Source organism: Siniperca chuatsi, linkage group LG15 (assembly GCF_020085105.1).
Source record: "Siniperca chuatsi isolate FFG_IHB_CAS linkage group LG15, ASM2008510v1, whole genome shotgun sequence".
Lineage (NCBI taxonomy): Eukaryota > Metazoa > Chordata > Actinopteri > Centrarchiformes > Sinipercidae > Siniperca > Siniperca chuatsi.
The window spans coordinates 17274858-17302228 of record NC_058056.1 but is presented as its reverse complement, the minus strand read 5'-3'; the positions used below and the strand labels follow the sequence as shown (position 1 = coordinate 17302228).

Sequence of the window (27371 nt, the reverse complement as noted above, 5' to 3'; positions counted from 1 at the left end):
AGTGTGTTTTATGATGTAGTAGTTCAATTCAGAAGGTGTATGGTTGTATTTTGCTGTTTGATAAGGAAAATAAGTGTAAAAAAACAAGAGTTTATTTTGTTCATTTATTAGACTAAAAAAAGCTTGTGTAACGTAGCAAACTGGTCCCTTGCACACATCTCCCATCTGGAACTGCCTGAGTTATTCTATCGGACTATCGCCTCTCGAGGCACAAGTGGTATTACAACACAGGATGGGCTGGGGCTAGCAGGTTAGCATGCTAATTTCTGTTGCTATCACTGCAACACAATACATAGACGTCTTTGGCATGACGGCAGCACTGTTACTTTCCACATTCTGTTGATAAGGTTAGTTCATTTTTTAATGTTTTATGTTATGCTATTATATGTTACTAAAAACCTTAATGGTTCAAATGAAACCATGATTTTAAACAAATTTTAAACAAATTTTAACATTTTCAAGAAATTACAAAATTGTGAGGGAGGATAATCCTTGAAGAAGGAACCATTTCCAAATCTATATTTTGCAGTTTTAAAACAATTAATTGTTGTTAATGATCATAACATTTCTACTTTGTGTTCTATTATTTCAAATTATGCATACTAAACTTAATGCATTTAAAATGAGTATTTTACCTAATAAATGCAAGTAATAACTCACTACATGCATGACTTGTTTTAGGAGTAATAATTAATAATTCATAATAATTAATAGTATGAACTTAAAATGTCGACTGTGTTATTGTCAACCCTGTTAGCTTGTGCTACAGCTGAATGAACATACTTGGTAAACACAATGACTCAACTGTGGACCGAGAATCCTGTTTGTGCGTTCAACAGGAAATCTCAACGAACTCATCAGCTAAAAGCACACAATGTGTGTTTGTGTGTGTGTGTTCCTTGTGTGTGTGTGTATGTGTGTGTGTGCATGCCTGTGGTGCCTTCTGCATGCCAAGGCTTCAGAAGCTACCTGTTCTCCCAGAACAATTAAGCCAAGCCTCTTTACAGTATCTCCGCTCCAATTAATTTTAATATTTAAACAGCCATGCAGAGACTTCTGAACCCACTAACGCAAGATTAGAGTAAACTCAATTAAATATTGATGGCCATAAATAAACATTCTAATTTGGAGAGCCGCCATGGTGCGCAATATATCAAGAGAAAAACTGGTTGCAGCTGAAATGCTATGCTTATTAGCTGAGCAAATGTTGAACTGCAGGAGAGGAGGTGAGAGGAAGGACAGAGGATTAATGTGGAAGGACGTCGCAGGGGGCAAGTGGGAAGGAAAACAAGAGGACATACTACAGGTATGACATACGACCTACTGTATTTGGAGATGTACAGTATACTTATACAGTATATGACTATACTGCCTTTTCTACAAATTACCAATCAGGATTACACTATTTTAGTTTAAAGCTACAATCCATTACTTTCCACACATTTTAACTACATGTTTAAGCAGCATGTTTTACAGCAAATATGATGGAGATTATGTGTTTGATGTTTGATAACATGTTGATGTTATGTGTTTGACCTTGTTCTTTGTTAGTATGCAGTGATACAACAACAGACCAGCTGGTAATGTGTATATGATTTACTCTAATTATAAAGTTGGATGGCACAGGTGCAAAACCCTTTCATGGTAACCGCAAAGTAAGTAAGTAATAAATGAACAATAATTACTGTTTCAATACTCTGATGGAGTAAAAATGTCTCAACTTTTCAATTTCAACTTTAAAGTAGCTAAGGCCATTTTCAAATATCTTTCACCACTCTATTTCAGATTGCATTAAAACCATGCATTTCATGACAGCTTCCTGCATATTGCTCCCCTATTAAAACACCCTGGTATCTAGTAGGTCTTTCTCAGATGCATGGGAAGATATTTACCATAGATTACTGGGGCAGCAATAGCATTTTGTGTAGAATAAATAAAAAAAAACTGGGTAGGCTAAGACAAAGAAATATGCAAAGGGATACCTATATCAACTCAGATTTCTTCAACAGAAAACCAAGGAAATGATACATTCACACAGTGCAATGAGAAATACAGCAAAGCAATGGGCATCTAGCACCAAAGATGTTGCTGAAAATAAGATTGCAGTTAAGAGATTTTTTCTTTGCAATTACTTGGTTACACAATTACACTAGGTCTGTTACATAATATACAGTAATGATGTCAGTGTCTTGGTGTCAGGTTGATGTACAGAAAATCTGACTTGAACTTTTAGAGTATTTAACAGCAGAACTCTGGCCTCATATTCAAGCTTCATTGACCTGCAGAGCGCCACTGTGGTGAAGAAAAGTCTTCTGTGACATTATAATATCCCCCTTCATCCTTCCAGTCCCACAGAATAATTTTGTTTTATCTAAAAAGGCTGAAAGATGTTACAGAACTTCCAGACAGAAAACAAGTCCTTGAGAGGCTGTCCACGTGCTCGGCTCTGACTGACGGTGAATCATTCATGGAGCGCAGGAAACATGATGAGAGCTTGATTAAGGACAGGGAGAGATGGGCTCCAATGTTAAATCAGTCCAGACTGAAGGCTGATTAGACGAGAACTTTTACATAAAAAACTGGGGGAGCTGAAAAATCTTCTTCTATCAGACATGTCGTTGAATCTGACTTATCTCCATAAAACTGGCAACTTTTTAAATGGTGAAGGTCATAACATGATTTATACGCCAGTGCCCTGCACATAATTTAACTACAAATTACACAAACTTGTAAAGATTATTTCTCATCATTGCCCATATTAATTTCTGTGTTACATTTATGCAACATGTCATCACAACTGTGCCACCTACATGCAAATGTAGAATCAAAGGCAAACATGTGTATACACAGACAGAGACACACACACATTTACAGAGATTTTTCCTCTTCAAGCTCATGAATTCACAAGACAGTGTGTATGCTGAGCAGAGCAGACTAACATGACAGCCTCCTGACAGCTCCCGTACACAGGCAGCCTGCTCTGTGTTTTAGATATACAGTATATTTTGAAAGTTATTCAAGAGCGAGGGGGTGGGGGAGCAGAAACGCCACATGAATAAATAGAAATCAAACATTCAGCGGCAGTAGTTTTGGCACTTTGAGCGGAGATATGGGGGGAAGGTGTCAAGGAGTATGGTAACAGGGTTTGACAAGGTGGCCACGACGGGCAGCAGCCGCTGTCAGAGCGCCAGGTGGTGATGCGTGAATTGGGGGGAAAGGAGACGTGACGTGGTGGATTCCTCAGCTAGTCGCTGGAGAGGACCAGAGGCTGTGGGAGGGGCCCCTTAACACACTGTCCACCTGTCAGAGCTCTGGCCAGCTTCACACACACTCACACGCATGATAGCAGACATACAAGTACCCCTTCATGTGGATGCAAACAGACACAAAGTCATTGGACAGGCTGTGGTTAGAAAGCAGAGGGAAAGCCATGACCCATGAGTGGATAGTAAGTATTCAGACTATATAAAAGAACACAGGAATTAAACGGCCAAAACATTTAGTGACGTTGATAATGCTTGAAATGAACTAGTTTGTAATAAAAATTGAAAAGCTGTGCTTTGTGATTGGCTAAATTGACATTTAAAATAAGCGACCACAGAGAAGGTTAGAGGCAACAGAAAGTTGTCTTCTTAACTTTACTGCCCCTGACTGTGCCGGGACAGGCTTACGTCATTGTTTTGCAAACTAACCAAGCTGGCATTTTAAGATTTATCCACTCTGGAAACTGTTTTGGAAAAATGTATTTGAGTGAGAAAAACGCAGCTTTAGTAAGAACACAGGGCTGAAACAGAGAGAAAAAGATGTGTCATTTAATTGAACTGGCTTAATGTAGACATACTCTCAGAGACAAGTTCAAACCCTGCTTACTTTCACATATCCACACACCTGGCTCATCCTGACGGAAAAGGTGTGGAGGGAGGGGGTTTCAGACACTGAAACAAGCTCTTTTGAAGCATACTGATGCCTATAGTACGATTGATTTTTGTTCTGGTTCTTTGATTCAATCATTAAGAGAAAATATATTTCATCTAGCATGCACGCTAGATGAAAGCATACATGTCCTGGTACTTGTCCAATTTGTTCCATCTTTCCCATCTTTCTCATTATTGTGTTCTCTTGTTCCCGATACAGAATTAATGTGTGATGTTTTCTGATACAGTAGTTTTAATTAGCTATAAACTGTATCCAGATGCAGTATGTTTACTAAATGAGAAGATGGAATAAAATGTCAAACACAGAACACTTTCAAAATGACTTTAAAACTTAAACACATTTGAAGTTTTAGATTTCAATGCACACTTTAAGTGCAATTTTTGTATTTCATTTTTTATTGAAACTTCCTTTACTTCCTCACTTTATTTGTGACTTGTCTCAATACACTTTATAGTTATTATTTATGTTGGTGTAGATAGTACTGTATTTAGTTCCCTTTATTTCAGTTTTTTTCATGCTTCATTTCCTTATAGTAGATGTTAAAGTGACTTATCTCAAGAAATCTGCGGCTAATTACATGGCCCCAATCCTCCAACTAGTTGACCAAACATATGATACATTATTCTTGAGTTTCAGTTTACAAAATATATCAAGGATTGGCTGCATGTTCAGATTCCAAATAATTTTGTTTTTTATTGTAAGTCAATATTTACTCCACAAATCATGTAATGGCCCTCAAATTCTGAATATAAGCTTTTATGTGGTGTTGCTCCCATCTCTCTCTCTCTCTCTCTCTCTCTCTCTCTCTCTCTCTCTCTCTCTCTCTCTCTCTCTTTGTCTCTTTGCATTTCCTGAGAGGGAAAAGCCGGACAGTGGGCAGAGTGTTTTTTGGAGGCAAAGGCAGAAAGGGGGGGAAAAAGCTTCCTTTCACAGCCACATAATACTCTATTCATGAAGCCCCATGTGCTTTTATTATTTAAAGCATTCTCCCAGCACAGAGAACCATCATCTCAGAAGCTATTCCACAGAAGCAAAAAATAGTCGTATTTGTGAAATACTGATTATCTAAAATAGGGCCGCGGGATCTCGATGGAAGGGAATACCGGGCTTCCACGTCCCACTGGTGGATTGTGGTGTTGTTTTTCTCCTAGCTCTCTTTTCCCTCATCCTAACTCTGCTTGATATCATTACACAAGCCTTGGATACCAACTGTCAGAAAATGCAGACTGTAATGCATCACTTGTCAGTGTGAAAATATATAATTATGCTCATCTAACAAGTTTTCAAGGCCAAATGGAGGTAATATCTCTTGTGTGAAACAATAATCTTGCAATGCATCAGTGTGTAATTGAATTTTTTTTTTGCTACATTTGCTTATTTGTCACCTTGCAGGAAATGTGCTGTCTTGACAGATGAAGGAAAAACAAATCGCAGAAAGGATGCCAGTAATTAGCTTTGTGTGGGTGGACTTGTAGATGATGCACATGGGTGTGTGTGGTTTTGTGTGTGTCCATCTAATTTGTATTACAGCGTATTGTCTTACATGCCTGCATTGCTTATTGAATGGTCCCCTCATCTCATGTACCTTGACACCCAGGCCTATTGTTGCCGTACAATAAAATCACATGAAAGCCAGGCTAATTGAACATGCATTGATGGAAATGTGGTGCTTTGACTTTCCCCTTTGGCAACCCTGGAGCTGACAGCTTCATCTGCACACAGGAGTGGGCTGCTGCAGTAGGACGAGACACCTTGGATACACATTTAGAGACACATCTAGAGACGAAGACAGACAGGGATCTCTGCAGAAAGAGATGAACATGAAGGTAGAGCTCAGGCAGAGACAAAGACAGACATATACTGTAAGAGAAAGAACTGAAAGGATTAACTGCTACCTGTCACATGTACTGTATGTGCAATCAGGACGATGGTGCTAAATACTGGCAATCAGGCCAGATTCATCAGAGCCTTCTTTTCCTGCCAAGGACGGCAGCACACTGTAATTATGTAGGCATCAGCCTCTGCGACAGCCACCCGCGCTAGTTGTAATTTCGCCCAATTTACGTTAGAAGGCTTCAAAGGGCCTATAATTTCAATCCCTTCAGCTTTATGGTAATGTGTTAGCACTGACTGTTGCACCTTTGTGCTCACCATAAAATGAGCACATGTGTTGAAAGATGTGCTGGAGGAAAGATTTTTGTGAGAAGACAGTCATGTTGACTCAAGGGAAGCAGCTGCAGTCGACAGAGAGATTGACGGTTCTTTCACACCCGTAGTTCAGTTCATTTGGTCCAGACCAAGAAAAAAAAAAGATGTTCACACTAGCTTTTTACAAACGAACCAAGAGATGTAAGCATGAAGTCCTATGGAACTCATTGATTAGACAGTTTTGGTGACTGTAAATGAACCTCACATATTGTAAATAGTGACAAACAGAGACGGGACAAAAAAGAGAGGATAGTTTGGCCTACTGTGTGGTGGTTGCTACAATAATTTATTCTCTGTGTATTTTAACTGCTAAAATACACAGAGTAGGACACAAGCTCAACACACCTCTGTTTTAACTCCTTTTCACTTTCTGATTGATTGGGAAACTCACCTGCACTCGTGTGGACGTGCACATGCGTTGGCTTGGTTACAAAAGGCTCTACATAGCTTATACAGACCAGGAGATAGCTTTCTTAACAGTTCACTAATAATAGCAGATGGATTTTAATAGCAGCTTAGCTTTCCAATGTATGTTAAAGACACATTTATACTCTCACACAGCCCTGTGGTTGATCTGTGTGGATTTCACACCACAAACAAACCACACCAGTAGACAGAGACCCTCCTTTTCAGGTGTTTAGTCCCCAGTTTGATTGACAGCTAACCAAAAAGGTTAGGTGTGAAAACAGAGAGGAGTTTAGGTAGGTTGTGGACACACATATCAACACACACAAATGATGACATGAATCCTATGTAACCTCTGTTCCAATTTCCATATGGTCAATTATAGTGTATTAAGGCAATGACAGCACCAGAAAACTATTAGTAAATGTCTGGAGAGGTCATAGGTCTTCTTTGAATTCCACAACATGTGTTTCAAACATAAAAGGAAACAGCCAAGTGGTGAAAGGGAAAAACAAACTGTTGGGGTCAAAGGTTGCTGTGCTGTCTGACCAAGATTAATAACGCCCCCCGCTCTGTCTCTTCCTCCTCTCTAAGGGCTTCTTAATGACTAACCTGTCAGGATTAGCATCTCTCCCTGTTTCACACTGTGGTATCCAGCTTCCTCCTCATCCTCTAATGAACAGCTCCGGCTCCAAGGACAGAGTAGACAGGGGTGAAGACAGATGAAAACTCAAAAGCGCACATCACCGCCGAGCTTCACATTTCAGAAGTCCCGACCACCTGCGTCGAGCCGAGCCGGCTCTTTTCCTCTCTTCTCGCCCCCTTTTAACGTCCTCTGTCATTCCCAGCTTCCGATGGTTAGGACAACTTAATTAATCACAGTACAGCTCTAATGAATTAACCAGCCGGGGTGTATTGATCCCTGGGGTATCAACGGCTCGCCTTTGTGAAGTCTGATACCCTCTTCTGAATTCAGAGATCAAACATCTTGAGAAAAAGTGGGAAGGAATATCACACTGAAACCTTTTTTTTTTTGAAGAGTGGGAGGAGGTCATCTCAAAAGACACTGGCTGAAGCCTCTTCAGCAAATATGTGCATTAGACAGAAAGCAAATCCTCATCTTCATCCCCCCACACGCTCCCCTTCTCTCCTACTCTTGCCTCAGCTTGTGTTACATGTGTCACATTTATAGAAATAACATTCCTTTCATCAAGGGAATTAGTGTTATATTTCAGGTTGTCTTAAATCAGAAGAGGAGCTTACAGCTTATTAAAGTGTCTTCACGGCACCACCACTAAGGATGCTGGGGGATTTGGCAGCCTTCTTCGAGACTGGATCGCTCAGATCTTTTTCTGGGCCGAGGTTAGATTAGGCATTGATCTGAAAGGCTAATTTGATGCCACATTACAGCTGTGAAATTACAGCACTGTATGTCTCCCATTTAGGAATATGAGCCGGACAACTCCCTCTCCACTTCTCAGAAATCAGTTATGTAAATGCACTCTGAGTAGCAGCAAAAGCTCGGCCATGTACAATTATAACACCAAAATGGAGGAGCAGCTGAAGAATTCAATTATTAGTTGTCAAATGTTAATCTAAATCATGTGCCACACCTTTATCCATATGGCATACTCCTATTTTTACAGCATTAGGTCACATTAAAAGTCATGCAGGTAATAGTTTCCAATGTGTAACACTCCATACACTGAGGCCCAACCAATGTGTTTATCAGTGTGCTCAGTAGGTTTGGTAAAGCTATAATTACCTGCCGCTACAGTAGCGCTCAGGTGTTGCTTTCTTCACCTGTTGATTAATTCTCCTTTACTGAGTCCCTGCCCACTTAAACCAAACAAACAACCTCTTTGTTTTTCACCTACAAACTTTTCACTTTGCTGATGAGGAAATCATTTAGCTGATTGGCTGCATACACTCTCCATAAACAAACAAACAAATTTGTGTGTCAAATTAGGGGTAAGCAGTGTACGATATATAGCATAATCAAAAAAAAAGAAAAAAGAAAAAGAGTGGGTAAAGTACAACTTTCAGTCTGTAATTATCATCAGGCAGACAAACTAACAAACAGGAGCAGAAGAATGAATTCACGCCTTTCCCTTAAAATATCTTAAATTAGTTTGATTTATATATATACTGTACAGTGAATTTACACCATAAATACTTGAAACGGTGAAGTCTGTTCCACACATAAAAAGGGCGGTAGACAAATTCAAAAGTTCTATATCTTCAATGTACGTATTTTAAAAGAGATGAGAAGCAAGGACACAACAGTGTTGTTGAGTATGTGGTGATACTTTGATATTTTGTTCATATTCTTCTTTTCTTTCTACAACATTACGACCACAAATGGTCTTCTTTAAGTGTCTTTTTGTGCAGTAGTTTGTGGAATTCTTTTGTCCTTTTTTTTTGCAGATTATTGTCAAACAGCAACGATTTTATGGACATGCGTGTACCTCTTGATGATTGCATGGATAGTTTACCACTTTTTAATAGGGTACACATTATGAAGGGCTAATAAATAGAAACTAATGGCTTTGTTGCCTAATAAATGAGTAATAAGCCATTAATAATAACAGTTTTGGGAGTTGCTTGGTTGTGAATATGGTATGTCCTTCTCCAGCATAACAAGTTTTGTCTCTCCTTAATTCACAAGAAAGACCCCTCTATGGGCAGTTTGACCACTTACTTACCAAATCCATGTATGGACAACATATTAACATTTACAACTGCTTGATCTATAAAGCAATGATTTTTTTTAACATTACTAAAGCATTAGAGACTACCCTTCCAAGAAAAACAAAATAATCACCACCCCTTTTGAATCAATACATGCATTTCATGGAAAAACCTAAAATAGTACAGTGGTGCAAGTGTGTAAGTGCACATGTCGCCCCCCTGTCTGTGCCCTCTATTTTGTGCCTGGGCGTAAGGCTTTTGAAGCATTATTTCACTGCACGACCGTGTTACACTGTTACTGAGCAGTGACTGCCTGGCTGGAGATGCCAGCAGATTTAAACGGAGGGGACACTCTCTCCGTCTCTGATCCACACACCACAGAGCACCCGCACAATGGAGTTAGTCAGTGAAGTCTATCTGCCATAAACTAAATCCTTCTCACTCTCTGCAACTCTCTCCATCTCCTCTCAACTGCCCTGTCCCCCTTCTCTCTCTCTGCACACACGCACACACACACACACAATAAAATGCTCTTTAACTTTGCTGAATGCCCGAGTGTAACAACCACTCTCCCCTCTCCCCCTCACCCTCTTCCCATCCCTTTCTCGTGCTCTCATGCTGATGCATTGGGTGGGATTATGCCCAAAGGCTGTGCGCTGTGCCGTCCCCCTGCTGCACTGCCCGGGCCGTGTGCCGCCGGCCCGTGTCTGCATGGCTGACTGTATTAAACATAAGCAGCTTTACTTGATAGGGCTCTTTCCAGCTTTAATTACCACAAACTCACAAAGTCTGTGGACAGCACTCCTCGCTCCTGCCACTCTGCAGAACAAACATGGAAAAAGCCACTGGTCAGTAACAGAGGAATAAGAGCAGAGAGAGAGATGATGGTGATGATGATAGTAGAACATATGCAATTCACATTTACCATCATTATAATAATCAACTGTAATACAGACTATGATGATGATGATGATGATGGGACACAATTCATTATCGCAGTCATTGTAACAGTGGTGCTGCCTGAAGGTAAGGGTGACCTGGATTTGTTCATTGCATCTGCAATGTAAATACTGAAACTCATATTGTGTGCACAGGATGTTAGAGCAGCAACAGACAATATACAGCAGAAGTGAGTAACTCTCTGCAGCCAAATTTAATTTGTTTTGGTGTACTGGAAGTTGGGATTTTGACCACATAGGACAAAAAAAGAGTGTAAGGATAATTTGACAACATTTCACGGTGAGTTTAGTCAATTTTTTTCCAACTGACAGCCAAGCCTGGATCTACCAACAGGGTGTCCTGGGTGCTGAGCAGGAACCAAGTATTTCAGGCGGAAATAGCAATCCAGCATTTGTACATTTTAACTGGTATAATTGTCACTAAAACAAAGCTTATTTTAGATGTGTTTAATTATTCTGCTTGATTAGGCCTCTGCTCAGGTTGAAGTTGGGCTGCGCTGTGCTGGGACTGACCCTTCACTAAACCCAAATTACAGTTTTTGTGCCTATCAAGCTTTATAATCTGGCACTGCACATACAGAATGCAGGTTACAATGATAACTATGGCAGATTTAGCACTAAGAATACGTGGTAATTTTGGGTCCTTCATTTCAGACAGACATGAACAGAATAGAGTCATAAGGCAGTTCAGACATTTAGTATAGAAATACATAAAATACCTTGACAAGAAATACAAAGGTTAGATTTATCCTTTATTGACTTTGAGGAGCAAGTGTAATCTGTGCATGCACACACAGTCCTGAGAAGAGGGCTAATCAAACAAAGTGAAAACACCTGTGTGGTTGTGCCATGAATGTGAAGGGCCTTTAAGTAAAACTAATAGCTATGATTGGCCTATTGAATAATATAGGGCTGGGCTCATTTCACTGGTCAGTGTTTTGCTCTGGGCTACTACTCAGTTTGGTAAAGAGGACATTTGTGGTAACACAACAATGAATTGTGGAACATGTCCACAGAGCAGGGCTGGCAATAGAAAACCTAAAAAATAAAATGATACGAGAGGCGTTGCATTACTACAGACACAGCAGAAACCAAAAGCTTTAGTTATAAAGCAAAGAAGAGGAGTTATGATGCTGCCCACAGTGAATGTGAACAGTAAAGTTAGCCAGAAAAATCGAGGTAGCAGCTGTAGCAAAGCTGGTCAGGAAGCTGGATTTTGAGGACATGATAACGTGGTTTGCCAAAACAAAAGAGAAGGAGCTGCTTAAGGTAAGGATCAACTGTCTATTTACTGTTTGTGTGACAAGTAATTTATTGTTTTTAAGAATAAATATTCCCCTGATATGCAGTTGAGATGCATGGATGTGTTTTTTATTTACCGCAGAGCTGCGCTGGCATGTTGTTATCAGGTTGTGTTTTCTTTTGTCAGTGTTGTCATTAATGGGTCATTTTTATAGGTGTATGATGAATGTCTAGTGATGTATATTGTAGCTTCATATGATATTAATCTCCAACTGATATTATGTGTTTGTTGTGTGATGTTGAAGTGTCAACAAGACATGTGTTGACGTGGTGGGTGGCCCTTTGACCTTAAACACCCAGGGGCCCGTGGAGGTCTTAATCCAGCCATGCTGACAGCCTGTCTGGCACTATCTGAATGTCCCTGTAAACCCACTTTTCAGAAAGAATTAAGGGCATTTAAGTTTCACCTCTGACAAGAAGACCAAGTTGACCACATGCTGTGATTGTTTAAAGAGGACTTTAGGATGTCACAGTGCTGTGCCATAAATTAATTATCCTAAAGCGCTTAGTGAAAGTCATTATAATGGCTTACACTGAAGAAGAGAGGGTGAATGGAGGTGAGCGTGCAGCCGTGAGTACAAGGGGGACAAACTTGAGTGAACGTAGATTCATACAGTAGTTATGAGTCTCATCAAGGCAACTTGACTGAGTTATGGCCTAGACTGAAAATAGTGTTTGTGTCTTGGCTGTGGCCTGCGCTGTCTCCCTGAATGCCTTAAGAAAGAGGACAGAGAACCCGAGACTTATTGTCTCATTTTATAGAGAAAAAATTACCCCCATTTAAAAGCAGCTGAAAGGCACCTAGAAAGAAAACAAAAAGGGAATGAAGGCTGAGTTTGAAGTCTGGTGGTAGGTTGTGTGTGTGTGTGTGTGTGTGTGTGTGTGTGAGAGAAGTTGTCACCGTAGCCCTGCAGCCCCCTGGGAATGACCTGGCTGCCTGCTGTCAATGGGAATCATCCATCTTTCCTCTTACATCCTCTGCAAATCTTTTATTCATTCTTTGGTTTTTTTCTTTCTTTTTTTCAACATAATATATCTCAAACTAGTAAATACATTACTGACTAGATAAATCATTTAGCCCATTAGAGTACATTTGCAGACAAAACTACAAATGTAAATACAACCTGTTGTAAAAAGTGCATCATTTGTATTTTTAAATATTTAACCTGACATTCAAGTTAAATACTGAGCATGGTGCTCAGTATTTTGCTCAAGGAAATGTGTACAGCTTGTACTTGCAGAGATCAAAACCTGTGACTTTTCAGTTACATGACAGTCCGTGTGATCACTTGACACTCTTCAGTTGTTGAATTGTTGGTGTCCCGTCCTCATGTGTAGCTCTAAGATGTTTCTGCTTTTCAAGGCTGTTGCCTTAATTTGGCTTCATGCAGAGGACTGTGGGACCATGAGAGCGTTTGTGCTGTTTGATGTAACAAGCTGACCTAATTACCCACTAACAAGTTACATCGAGGTACAGCTGAGTACCAACATCCACTCTAACATTATTGGTCCTGCTCACTCAACTCAGAGTCTGCTCTATGATAGGCTGTTGCCAGGTTACGTTTGATTGCAATTAAATTAGTTTCAGTTAAAAATTTTATTACCTAATTAGGGAAATTTGTTTGCAAACCCAACTCACAGTTATAGCCTTTTCAAAAGGCCAAAAGACATGTAAGTGATGACCACAATAAACACCAAATATTTGATGTAATTTGTCATATTGTTTATTGTTTTTTAATGTGTTGTTTGCAACTCTCCATCAGCAGAGCCAAAAATCAAAGATAACTATTGAAGTAGTTAGATAACTATTACAGGCATTCATATGATAAACTGAAATGTTTGACATATCAAATATTGAGTATTGTAAAAACTGGAGGACTTCACTTTTTGGTTGGTTATGTTATATTAATGTTGATTATGCTATTTTAATCACTTGTAAGTCAATATTTTAACAGTTCCCTTTTCTGTTGCATTGTGGGTAAAACATGGCACCAGTCCAGGTTTCACGAGCCAGCAAAATTAACGTCATGGCTTATACTGGGGTTTTAAAATAAAAATGTTCCACAAAAAATGTTTTTACACAACTAAAACTTACATTAAAAACCACACAATAGGTTTTCTGATGAAAAAAACAGAGCCTTCTGCAGGTTTGATAACTTATTTAAGAGAATAATTATCCCCATTAAATTCACGTTTCCCAGCTTCAACAACTTAGTGTAAATAGGCATCTTTCTGTGCTACTGTACCTTCATCCCAATGTTTTAAACACAGCCATTAATAATGAGACGTGTAAGTAAGGAGAGTTTCACCAGCAGGGATCCCAGGTTAAAAATTACGCGTACATGAGGAATTAATCCTCATGACAAGTGTCAAATATGCTGGAGTTCCTGGTTTGACCACATGTGAAACCTTTGCCAAAAAACCTTGTAAGAACAGCAGGAGAGGAAAAGATTTCCCATCACGTCTAAGTTATTGATGAGCCTTAGAGTGAAGCATGCTAGCTCATGCGGAGGATTCAGATGCTTTCTCTCTTTACTTCGCCCATTCATTCTCAATTTTGCTCCCATCCTTCCCCCTCTATGTCATTTGCCCGTGACAGTTTTATCTTTATGTTGTCTATCAGCGTACTCTGCCAGGTCTTATACACTCCTCATTTTTGCAAGACGATGTGGATGTCTCCTTTGCTGCAATCGAACAGATGTGTTCATTTATCTTTTAAGTATATAAGTTCCTGAACTGACACATTTTGAGTCAAATACTGTAAAAAAAATAAATGAATAAAATTTTGAGTATGACACACACACACGCACACACGCGCACACACACGTGCACACACACACACACACACACACACACACACACACACACACACACACACACACACAGCAGGTCTCTGGGGTATGAAGCTCAGTGCAGTGGAGCTCATCCCACTTTTTCCACTTTTTCCTCCCTTGGGATTTCCTGACCCCCTCATTCCTTTTTTCTATCTTGTCTTTCAGAATCAATTCCAAGAAACTCTTCTATCCTATTCCACACAGTTTATGTCTTTTCTCCTCCTTTCTCTAACAGACCCTGCCACCACCTCTACTTTCCCTGGTGGGGTTTTATTCTTGATGAACTGCCGCCTCACAACTGTTTGCATCCTGCCCTCCGATGCCTCATCCTCATCGCCTTCAGAGAATAGAGAAATTCAATATGAATTGCTGCCATTATTGCAAGGACAGGGTGAGAGAGGAAGAAAGCGAGCGAGGGCAACGGAAAGAGATAAATAGACCAGAAGGTTAAAAAAAGAGGAGGTGGAAAGGATAAAATCTATATTCACTCCCTCTAACGTGCCAGCGATAACCACAGAGGCCAAGCTCCTCTATTCAAAGCCGTCTAAACGAGTGTGCGACTAAAAGCTCTGAGAGCCTTTCAGCCGGGCCTCGCCACAGCTAGCCTGTCAATGCAGTATGGCCACAGGCTCAGATAGAATAGAAAATACAACAATAAAAGGAAAAAAAACACATACACCCTGAGGCCAAGCGTAAGTCTGACATACAGTTTCTGTATTCTCTTGTCTCTAACAGCATGCAAGCATCCAGTCTGCATCCATCATTGATTACTCAATTACTTGAGTTTGAAACAGAAGAAATACAGGAGCGTTTAGAGGGCTGTTTATTCCTGAAATTACACACAGACAGAAGGGAAATGGGCTGAGGGAGACAATGAAATGATGGGGGAATAGGGATGTAGAGGGACACACATGCATTAGTGCAGGCTGTGAGAAAAGGTGTAGTGGAAAGTATAACCATGCATGGAAAATAGTGCTTCATTGCCTTGTCAACAAAGAGATGATGTCCTGTATGTTCTTTATAAATGAGGACATTTCTTGGAGGTTCAGTGAGGGGCAAGCTGTTTGTAACACACGTGGATCTTTAAATGAAGAAATCCAGCCTCTCTGTAGCTTTGCAGTATTAAAATAACCAGTCCAGATCTCTAAATTTGACATAATGTGAAAATGCCTCTACAGCAGATATGATGCATTATGCTTCAGTATTGTATTTCTTTTTATTTTAAGTCATTAATAATGTAACGGGGACAGGGCTTTCCAACACTGTCCAGCTACAGTATGTACATGAAAAATGTTAGTAGTAGGAGAATTATGACTTTATGAAAAATGTCTTTTCTTGGCACTTTGGTTTGTTTGGAGGTGAATCAGTTCTCAGAACAGTCTGACAATGAGAAAAGAGTGCATCAGGGGCCTGTGATCTCAATAAAAAGACTAAGTATGCCAATGACATGTGAATTATGACCACAAACTGGCATCAGTATTGTAATAATCACACTATTTATATCATTGATGATAATAATACTACTTCAATTCATATTGCCAGCTGAATCGTCAAAGAATCATAGAAAATGCAGTGTAGCAATTCAGATCTCATCTTGGGCATATAGGGAAAAAAACAACAACAAGCCTGTGTTACAAACTTGGGACATGGAGTTTGTATGACGTGGGCATTTTCCAGAAAGGGAGGGTGTACATGTAACAAGGGACATGTAACTACAGAGTTGCATTATGGGAAGTGTGGGATCCAGCGTTATTGAAGCTTGACCCATACTTCGGTCTGAAAGTCAGGATTTCTCAGCCTCCGCTGCACATATTTGGATAAATCTCTCTTGCAAGTCTCCCAACTTTATACAAGATACTAAATGACTGCAGTGTCCCTTTAAGAGATCCCAACCTTTTGCATCCTGTCACCTTGAGAGGTCTACAGCTAAATGGCAGATTTGTATTGGAAAGTGTGTTGAAGCCAGCTACTGATTATGCATCAGCCGTTATAAAATCCAGACAATGTAACATGACATTATATGACAAAAGTGTCATATAATGGTTGATTTTGACTTATAGAAATACAAAGAAATAGTGTGCTGGCTCTGTTTTTGAATAGAATTTTTTTCACATCTTACACCAGGACATGCTTGCCTGTCTTTTTGATGAGCATCTCCAACCACAGACATATACAGATACAATAAGCATGTTTTATTAATTTAAAACCAGCTTGAACATTACACTTGTTTATTTTGAAAATCCCACAAAATAAATTCTATTTTATTTTGCGGCAGCACTTGAGCTACACATGGATATAATTTTTCCAGTGTCTTGATGAACTGCATTTTGAAATATGTAAATGTGTCGAGTTGTTAATATTATTGTTAATGATCATATTGACTGAGGGGAATACAGCTGAAATGCAATCATAGATGACTCTGTGCATCCCACACACACAAACATGAGCCAACACACTGCTGTGATCACTGGGGAACCAAGCTGATCAATAACAAGTAAATGATGAACTCCATACCCGCTTTTAGCTTGAGGCATACTGTATGTTTACTATGGGCATGGCACTGCGAATATCTTGTTCAAGTGCCACTGGCAATAAGGGGCAGATGGCTGCTGTGGTATACCTTTAAAAACAATATTGTGACAGGGCAGCTGCAGTATGGGTCAGTGGTTCTGTGATGCTGCTTCGATCTACAACAGATGGGCCCTGCAGCAGCACTGGAAATCCCCTGGTATCCCCACAAAAAACAACACTGAGCTCTCTGCCTCCATTTTACATCCAGGAACTGTGTTTATTTGAATAACTCCTCCAAACCCATTATCTAATGACATGACTCAATGAGTCACTATCCCCCAGATACCGCTGAGGGAGAAACATTGGGTTTTTGGCAGAGAGTGACTCGAATGCAGTGGAAAAAGGAGAGTTTCAAATGAATTTCAGAGGAACAGAATATTGGAATGATTACAGTACATCGAATCTGCATATCTACAGGGAGTATATGTGACTCTGAGAGAATTACCTTGACATACTTACTAACTGCCAAGGCTTTTCTCAACTACTCACTTTTCTGCAGTAGGATTTGGAAAAGTTAACTGATTTTCACCAAAAACATTTGAGAACCATAGCTGATCTACCACTTACCAACACGAATGCTTCATGCTCACCAGGCCCTGACCACATTGGAAATTACCTTGAACTCACACTGTTCAACATGACCCCCTGGGGGCCCATGAACAAGCAGATGTGTCTGAGGGAGGACCTAAAGAGAAAACAGGATTTAAACAATGGACTAAGCGTAGCTAATATTTGTATAGTCTGTGTGTGACAAAAGAACGTGTTGGTATATTTTAAGACAAGTTATCTTACATTTAAGAGACCAAAACTATTTGGTTAAGATGTTGGTAAGATTAACGTCATGGTTAAGATCAGGGAAAGATTGCCTTCATGACTAAAAGAAATCAATGTTGACTGGTAGTAGGAGACAGAGCACAAAAACACAATCTCTAGTGCTGAAATCATCATCCACCCTGACCTCATTCTACCTCTTTGCAGCTGCTGATGTCACACCATTGCTGATCAATGCTGAAGTGGTTTCTGGAGAGGACAGTCAAGAGATGGCTTGTCAGGAAAATAAAAACATGGATTATTTAAAGCCATCTGAACAAACAATAGTGAGGTCTGATGAGTGCAGTCTTATATCATTAGCGAGGAACAGAGGCACAAACAGACATTTTAATAGAATATTTGTCTCAAATGACGAAAGAAAATTATCATAAACATGTTTATTTCAACAGTATCTGAAAATCTGTATGTGGTGAGCTTTCCAATGGTCATAAATGGCAGCAGGGGTAGTGTTGCCAGACTGGTCGTTTTTCTGCCCACTTGAGCTCCTTGGGCAGGTTTTTCAACATTTTTGGTGTACCATTTGGGTGCGGTTTCCTCTGTTTTTAAAAGTTGATTATATTCCAATGAAATGGCTCTTCTTCACCTCCAGTTATTCTACAGACTGACAAGGATGCAGCTGCTGTGCCACAACGTTAAGAAGAAGAGAATGACAAGGCACTGACTAGGTAGGCTTTACCACTTATCATGCAATGACAAAGGACTGATGACCGACAAAACCAAATGTCATTTCAGTTCATTACTGCACAGCTCATTTCAGTTCTGAAATAACAGCCTACATAAAAGTTTCCATCTGTTCATATAAGATTTTGTCTGTCTACTACCCCAAGAGATGTAGTGGAGATAATTTCTCCACATAGGAAACCATGCTTTTGGGTACTATTAAATGTAACTATTATTACTATTAAAACAGAAGACTGGAAATGCGTCAACCATTGCTGATATGTGTATGTTGTATTTTTGCAGGCATAGTTATGACAAAGCTCTCTCTCTCTCTCTTCAATGCAAATGGGCTTTATTGGCATGGGAAACAGATGTTTCAAAGCATGTGTGAAACTTAAAAAAGCAATTATCATTTCCTACATATATATCTCCTAATACTACTACTTTTTATGACAATTTGACAGGTTTGAAGCTTTGATTGGGCTATTTTGGTGTCAGTCAAATCTGGCAATGCTGGGAAAGGGTAACCAGAAACTATTTGTAAGCCAATACACAAGAAGAATAACTTAATGTAAGGACCACATACCTTGGACCCATGAAAAACAAAAAAAGTAATTTGGTCTACTGAATCTCATTTTTACCACATTGGAATGAGTTGATGTTTGTAGAAAGCCAATCGATGCTGGCCCACAATGTCTTTTGCCATCTGCTAAACATGGGGGATCTGAATGGGCACAGACTGCTGTGTTCTTGCAGCCATCAGGTCCATTGATTGCTCTGCAGGGTCGCATAACAGCAAAGCAGTATGAGGCCATTTTATGGGACCAGATGCACCCTATGGTGCCAACACTGTTCCTCCATGTTCCCCACATTCCAAGATGATAATGACCTCCATACACACTGCTCAACAAGGACAGTTTCATAAAAACACCAGGATCATATCAAACGCCTCATATTGCCCCAAAATCGGCATTTTAATTTGTTAGTGAACCTTTATGGCAGTGCAGTTGAAAAAGTAGATGTCAATCTTAAACCCTCCAAGAAATAAAGGTTTTCATTCCTTTGTAATGACCCTGTGTTTCATCAAGGGGCTTCCATGAAACACAATTAAGCTCAGGAGAGAATAAATGTGTTTAAGGTGAGCTTTAATATATATGAAATGTAAGGCATTTGAAGAGAGAGAGAGAGACAGAGACTCAGCTGATAGTGTCCTCTATTTTTTCTGTGACATTTGAAACTACTTGATGATGCATAATAACTGTCCCTCTTTGCGTTTCAGTTGCATGTTGTTGGCCATTTTGTGAAAAGAACAGCAAAGAACTTTTTATTTCTCATTTTTCCCCTTTCTTTTCAGTTCAGTTGGGGGCGAGATTGAAAAATCCATGTAGGGATAAAACAGAGAATTCATCTCGAGTCCAACATGTTGTGTGGACATGGCACCTTGACCTCCCAAGAACAAAACCGCTACAACAAGTCCTGAGATTAGTCATTTTCAGTGGGAAGGGGGGCAGTACGTTTCAATCGATGAAAATGTCATCAGGGACAAACCTATTTTCCTCAGCTCTGTTGTAGATAAATATTGTTCAATCCTGCACTGTCAATCTCCCTCTGCTTTCAAATGGAGACCCCTCCACCCCTCCCTCTCTACTCCACACATGGATACACACATATCACATCACAGATTTCATCAGGAGTGAAACACAAAAATCCAAGGAAGGTGTAGCTGCTGGTGATGGTGTTTGTGCCTGATATGGATTTGTCAAGTGCTGATGAATTACATGTTTTGAAACGATAACCCCTATCAATCTTCTCAGTCCTGCTTTTGGCAAATGCAACGGACCCAACGCAGACTGAAACACACAAAATCAATAACAAAACTCATGTGCACACACATCAGAAAGAGGGTGACAGAATGGATATAAAGGCAGAACGAGATATGGTTTATAATTCCTGCCTATACCCCCATTCAGCAACCTATCGCAAAATGTGATCAGCAATAATGTTTCTACCTCCCCTCCCTACTCTAAAAGAGCAGGCGGCATATTAGCGAATGATTTCAGGGCTCTGAAATATACAAACAACTTGACATTTTGCGCTGAATGAAAATTGGGACTTGTACATAGCACTACAGAGTAATGCATGATTAGCGTTCACCAGTGAATGGAAAGGAATTTTGCTGCAGGTAGTGAGGGCTGTAAAATGGAAGCACTTCTTCCACAATACTTTGGGTGACGGTGGCGGTGTCTGGGTTTGTCGACTTCCAAGCTGTGTTTATGAATCTTTGGTCTTGCAGAGGCTGATTACAAGAATCTTTTCATCAAAGATGGCTGTTGCATCAGATTAAAATGAAGACACTTCTTCTTCAAGCGTTGCTGAGGAAACTGACAAAGTCAAGGCTTTCAATCAAATGAGTTTCAATCAAGTGAGTTTTCATAGTTCCAGATTTATTGGAAATGAACTGAAAGTCAGAGTGGGCTTTTAACTGTGTGTGTGTGTGTGTGTGTGTGTGATTAAGATATCTTGATTTATGCTGGTGCATTCTGAGTGTGCACATCTGTCCTTCTAGCACAACACAATGACATAAATGCAGGGCCTCAGCTGTAGCAAGCTTCACAATGGTCCCATGTATCACTCACACTGGTGTCATGGACCAGGGCCCTGTGTGTGTGTAAGGGCGAAAGAGGGACATCAATTGAGAAAGTGAAAAGAGTTAGGCATGGATGTTTGTGTGTGTGTGTGTATGCAGCTTGCATGATTCTCTATGTGTGTGCATTCATGTTTGTGTGTATGTGTGTGTGTGTGTGTGTGTAAATCGGGCAGGTGGCCATCACTGGCAGAGTCTTTCTCCAAGGATGTGTCTGAATACAGAGGGCCGTTGTTAATGGAGGGCTCTGTCTCTCTGTTCTCCACATCTGAGGGTCCATACAGACCTCCACAGGCGCCCGCTTCACAGTGTGTGTTGGCAAGACATTCAGTACCATCACACTGGGACTCTCTTCCTGTCGAACACCAGGGTGTTGGGGCTTTTCACACCACAGATCAGAGTCCAAGCCAAGAGGAAGAATAGGAGAAGGTCAGAGGGGTGTGTAGATGAACGAAATGGTATCAGGATAATGGATTCATGGCTGAACTAAACATCAGGGTTTTCAGACAGGTATATAATACCAGGGGAAGTAGCAAATTGGCCAATCTAACACTAACTGCCCATTGTTTTAACAATTACATTGTCTCTTTTGACTGTACAATAAGACCACATATTTACATATATTAGTATTTCGACATATAATTTGTCCCTGGAATTTAATCTTAACACATATCAGAACATACATTGGTTTGGCCCTGGAATTCCTGAAGAGTTTTGATGCCAGTAATAACCACCACATGTTTTTTTTTCCTTTCAACTGAAAAATGTTGAACTTAAACTTGAAAAAGATAAATATCTTTCCCTATGAGACACAAAAACTCACCAATTTCCCCACAAGCACATAAAATATATTAAAGATGAAAAAGAATGGAAAAATGTGGAAATATTGTGCAAATTGGGAGGTGAGCTGTGATGAATCAGCACTGATTATCCCTTACAGCTTCTTACCCCCCACTGCTATAATATGAGTTGCAGGCCAACTCAATTGGAGGAGTGGACCTTTCTGAATCACAGAGTTTTATTGGAAAGTAAACAGTAAGTCACGGCACATAGTACATCAAAACCTGCAATACATGTTTTCAATTATTCTATGAGTCAGTTCAAATAAGCTCCAAAAAGGGTAAGACCACAGAAATTCAGTAATTCTTATTTTCCATGTCTGTCTGTACACTCATCTCTTCCACTATACTGTCTCCTTCTGATCAAGTGTGTCAGCTCAGAGCTACTGTTCTCATCGCATCTTGTTGGACTTCAGGTGCAAAAAGCCAGGTTTGTTTAAAAATGGACAGCTTACCAATTTTGAGTAGTTTTTATTTCAAAATTCATGTCATTAAACTATTGTTAAACTGGTATCCTGAAATGAAGTGGCTTTGTAAGTGGCATTATTTAGATATTCAAAGCAACAGTGCAGCGTGGGTAGTCTGGCTGGGGAGGGTATACAGAAAAGTATTTGTATATTAACAATGGCGGCCACATGGTACCTTAATTTGTAAACTTGTAAGCAAGTTAGCTCACCAGACCACGTAGAAAAAAATGCTCTCTCAGGCCAGATTTTTAATTAAAAAGCTAGCCAGAGGGGTTATTGTTTTCACTGTGTGGCTGAAAATAAGTTGAAACTTTTCCATGTTCCCCTCATTATGCCAGCCTTCTGAACCTGTTTGCAAAGTGCTCTGAAACACTTTTTTGCAGCAATTTGGAGCATCAGATTGAATTAACCAATATGCCCATAAGATTTGGCGCAGAGGGCTTGAATTCCTCAGTGGGCTGACGAAAGCGCAGTATGATCCAGGAAACTGACATGGTCTCTGAATATTATTTAAGAAGATTGGTATTTCTCAAAGTAATTATGATTTGCACCAAGATTAAGAAATAAGGAAATTAAATATAAACAGATACTGTTATGTTACAAATATGTAGTCGAATTATAGTCGAACTGAAATTAAAGTTCATGTTTGATAAGAAATAAGTATATATATTTATATACAGTAGAGCCTTGGTTTGTTATTACCAAAAACAAGAATTAAATGCAGTGATAATGCCCCCCTGGTGTGTTTCAGGTGACGTGAATTTTTGTTTGACTGACAATGTTGGGACTGTTATTTGGTTACACTGACAGTTAATCATCTAAGGCGCTGAGGTTAGCCGTTGCTTTGCCCCATCTGTGTATTAAGAACTCCCTACATTACTCTATGTTGGGATTTGAATCACAGACTGACTTACAGAAAGCTGAGGTTATGGGATCATCTGAGTGAGTTTTGACAGTCTGGTCATTTGCCATCACCACATCTGGATCTATGAAAGTGACAGCTAACGCTAACTAAGCCCCCTCTTTTAATGCAGGCTGAACACAATGCTGTATGTGCTGGAGCTGCCAATGACTCAGCAGGTGTTGATATAATGTGCCCGAAAAGTAACGTCGGGAAGTAAGTTGGGGTCAGTGCTAAAATTAGCAAGCTAAGCTAACTAGCTTCTACTTTCTGAGTGGAAGCTAGTTAGCTTAGCTTGCTAGCTTCCACTTTCCAAGTGAAATACAAATTTAACAGCATCATGGGTCCTCCAAAATGTTGAATGTTGAAAGGGGACAGATGCTTAAATTGCTAAAGGGGGAAAATATCTTGTATCAGAAGCTATAGAGGGCTGTGATGTGCTAAATGTACCAGAGAAGCTGACAGCGTGTCTTCGAACAATGCTGACTGTCAGATGCCAGTCAACCTTTACCATGGGAAACATCCACCCAGGCGCTTGACGCTTAGACACTGTTTCCACAAATATATGTTCTTTTGAAAAATGGAAACATTTGCTCAATATTATATACTTTATATCCCTTACACAAAAAGTGAGGAGAAATCATATTTCAGTTTGACTTTTAGTTTTGACCTTGGTCCAACTTTCTAAAGTGTTTGTGCTTTATTTACTGTGGAAGTAAAAATCATTTTTGTGCAGAAACACTTCACCAGGTAATAAGGTGTGTTATCCTTTATTATAACTTAAACTTCATGCATGAAGAAACCTTTAAATCTTCTTTTTTAATCCTCTCACTTCTTTCTGTTGATGCATTTCTCACTTGCTGTGTGTAATTTTGTGCACCCCCTACCTCTCACCTCACTTCTACCTTCCTTTGACCATTTCTCCTCATTAAATGTTCCTCCCATTTCACTGACAGTTTGTTGTGCACTTGCCTGACTAATCAGAATCTCCTGCTGTTTGAACGAGGTTTAACAGTGTTATGCAACATTGTTTCATAACACTAATCATTAAGTTCAATTGATTGGCACATAAATCAGAGGAGTTAATTGGACAAGCACATGAATGCTAATGAGTGTCTGATTTGACAGAAGCAGAAATCTGTTATTAGATCGTACATCATCATTACACACAAACTACTGTACCCGTGCAAAAGTGTGACTACGTGATTTCATGTGCATGTCTCAGATAGATGAAGTTCCTTATAATCAAGCTTTAATTGGACGTGTATCACTGAGAATTAGGGGTGGGAGTAAATGGGGCAAAGTTAATCCCAGAGAATATACTATTAGATTGTGCTGAAGGGTAGAGGAAGGTGTGAGGTTTTGTTGTTTTTTGCTTTTGGTCCGCGTCAGCCCTTTTTCCAGCCAGCTTTATTTAGCGACATCAGTTAGCGACATCATTAGCAAGAGTCTTGGGCAATATCTGACCTTTTCACCTCTCAGCAATCACACTCTGCATCATTTCCTGTATACTATCAAATTTGGTCAAGTCCCTGTGGTATTCTATAAATTCATTAGTAAGGTTATGTGACAGCACAGCAAACAGCTTTTTCTAACACGGCAGTGCTGAGAAAAAAACCTCTCAAAATCCAACAGGAAGTAGCTTTCTGTGTTCGCTGATAACTTTTACAAGTTATCAGCAAATAAATTTGTCAAAAAACTATTAACTTCACATAAAATTAAGTGATTTTTATGCTGAGTTAAATTTATTATTGGTAATTTTAGCCATGCATGCTAACGACATGGCTCAAGCATTTAGCTTGAAGCATTACTGTACCTGAGTACAACCTCATGGAGCCACTAGTGTGGCTGTAGACTCTTAGTCTTGTTACAGTACATTTAAACATGATTAATCCTTGTTTAATTGGCTTTCTGCAACATTCAGAACACTCTATGCATATTGCTTACTCTCTTTAAGTCCCCTGGGCTGTCATACAAAGCGTCACTCTTGTGGTCCTTTGGTTGGACTAATCAGCTCTCCTCTCCAGAAGACTGGCACTCTGCCAAGTGGTAAACTCCATGCCCTGCAGAAATAGCTGGATCAATTGATAGATTGTCAGCAAATGCAGCCACAGGGATTTGAACTACGTTAGGCACAACTCAAACACATGCCACCCTCCTGAATAAGCTCCTTCTATTACTGCGCTACTAGGCCATGTGTACAAACAAATAAATTGTAACCCGAGACCATACTGTGGACGTACAGTTGATTAATTTCTAAACAGAAAACTTAATTATAAGCTGTAAATGGCAGTAAATACAGGCTTCACAGCATCATGTCTAATGACAAGTTTGCCACCTACGCGTCTGGCACTCACTTGTCTGCAGGTGCAGTGACTGACCCAATGTAGAAAACAAGCACACATTTAAATTTAGTTGCACTGTTGATATGTGAATAAATAAAAAGTTATCAGATAACTTCAAATGTGGAAATATCAGTACAATGATGCTCTATCCAATGAGCTATACACAGGATTTCATGATTTATTGATCCTAATGGGCAACCTGTAGAAGTGAAGAGAAATATATATCTAGCACGTTTTTGTCTGAGACTAAAACTAATCTTGCAGCCAGGTTGAGTGTGTATGTGTGTGTTTGACAAAATGTTACCAACATGTCACACTTTCTCACAAAAAGATCTGAAGACTGCAGGTCTGTTTTTGTCAGTTTCATTTGGCTTTTCTATCGTCAAGTTCCCTGGTGGTGCATCCTTTTCTGTATGAGAGTATCTGTGTCAGCCAGTTGATTCTCAGTGCCGCGTGGCCGACATGGCTCGATTTATTTATGGCAACAAAACATTGTTCTCATGCCAATGAAAAGGGAAAATGCTTTGAAAGGTGTGGCAGCTGTATTCACACTTCCTCTACATGAGACTGTTTTCAACTAGAGCACATGTGGGAAGAAGGAGAGGAGAGAGACTTCCAGACATTCAGGTAGACAACATGTAAACAGCATTTAGCATAAAGACAGTGTGATTACTTATTTCAGCTGTTGTCTGGAACCACACATAGATACAAAGTACAGTGTACACCTAGACAGAGTCTGGGTATAACTGCAGGTGCTTTAATTAGAGCCTAAATAATGAAACGGAATGGACGAGTGGGCTTAAAGCAGGAAAAAAGGACTGGTGGCCAGACCGAGGGGGAGGAAATGTTTCTTAATCATAGCTTTGTGCCTTGGAGCATGGTAAGTTTTAATGAATGATTGAAAACCAATCATAAATGGTGGTACATTAATACTGCAGGATGCTAGATGACCTTTTCCTTTTGAACTGAGTGAAAAATGATATTCCAGCTGAAATTTTTTGATGGCTTTTTTTTTTTTATTATTACGTGCTTTCCCTCTCCTATACAGCCACCCAATCCCTTAAGAGATTTCAATTAAATTGTACTACAGAGTTCTTCACTTACTTTCCTTAATCTCTCTCTTGGCTTGTGGCAAAGTGTGATTTTGTTTTTTCCCCCATGTCATTTCCAATTTAATAGAAGTGCATTTTTGTTCGCCTGTGTTATGAATTAAAATGGAGTTCTTTATGGGCAGAGGTGCATGCTGCCATGGTTGAGCACCCCTTCATTCAAACTCTCTGTACCTTGAAGGTGAATAGTGCAGTGCCTATGTGAACTCCATAAATTGAGTTGTTAAGAGTTCTGCTTTTGGTGTTGTTGAAGGTAAGGCTCCAAACTTACCCTTGAGAAGGTGTTTGCTCATGGTGAATTATAGATGCAGCCAGTCTGGATAAGTCAGTTCACTCAGAGGGTTATATTTTCTCAGGAGACATTAGACTCTCTGTGATGAGTATTATCTCCATTAGAAGAGACAATGTCATGGCCATTTATATGATTCATCATACAAAAATCCAAATTAAAACCCAGCCGTTTGATGCAACTGCTCCGGTATTGCTATAAACAAAATAACACAATCATCCCTCATACATTTCATGACTCAAGTATGACTCATGGCAGCTGACGGATCAGAAATCTTTTCGATTTTCTCAGCCTTGTGGTTCTGGGCTTCAGATTTGGAGACATTAGAGGCTGTAATGAGGACAGCCCAGAGATCTGTGGACCGTGCAACCCATCCGCTC

At 39.8% G+C, this 27371-nt stretch overlaps 1 long non-coding RNA gene across 2 annotated transcripts; it reads left to right on the top strand.

Annotated features, from left to right (window-relative positions):
• Positions 1–26785, top strand: LOC122861957. Of its 2 annotated transcripts, XR_006374604.1 has the most exons (4): positions 1–11468; positions 18327–18402; positions 20691–20819; positions 21218–26785. It is a non-coding gene; the product is annotated as an uncharacterized LOC122861957 (long non-coding RNA). The 2 variants fall into 2 exon arrangements; XR_006374603.1 differs by having other exon boundaries at positions 1–18402.
• Positions 26786–27371: the final 586 nt, after the last annotated feature.